The following is a 599-nucleotide window of genomic DNA, read 5'->3' on the forward strand; positions in this document are numbered from 1 at the left end:
ACCACCATTTCGGCCCATACTCCAATTCCTAGGAAGGATATTCTCCAGAACAATATGGTTGGTTGCACAAAGTACAGTGCACTCGACTTGGTAGATGGATGCCCCAATTGATCATGAGAGCGATTGATATTCCGCTGACAGCGGTGAGTACTCCGAGCGCAATGCTGTGGGAGTGGCTGGTGATGCCCCAAGACCTGTCAAATGTACTAGCAACATTGAATCGTCTGGTGACGTAATCGTTCAGGCTCCACCGGGCATATGCACAAAATACTTCGACGACATTTTCGTCCACAGTCTTACGGGGTGTTGGAGGACGGATGAAGAGAACCACATCGTCTTTTTGAGTGCGGTTCTCGATTGTATGCGCATAAGTGCATTTTCGGCGCTGAAGAAATCCCCTCTTTAGGCTGCTTTATTGGGAAGCGTGGCCTTCGAGCAAATCCCGCTAAGGTCAAGGCCATCATGGACCGGCCGGTTCCAAAGAACCAGAAGGAATCGTGCAAGTGGCTTGACCTCGCCAACTACTTGCACAAGTATAGCGCGAATTATGCGAAAATGGCACGGCCATTGTCGAATCTCCTTTCGTAGGATGCGGAATG

The sequence above is a fragment of the Plasmopara halstedii genome, assembly GCF_900000015.1.
Source record: "Plasmopara halstedii genome assembly, contig: Scaffold_194, whole genome shotgun sequence".
Classification (NCBI taxonomy): domain Eukaryota; phylum Oomycota; class Peronosporomycetes; order Peronosporales; family Peronosporaceae; genus Plasmopara; species Plasmopara halstedii.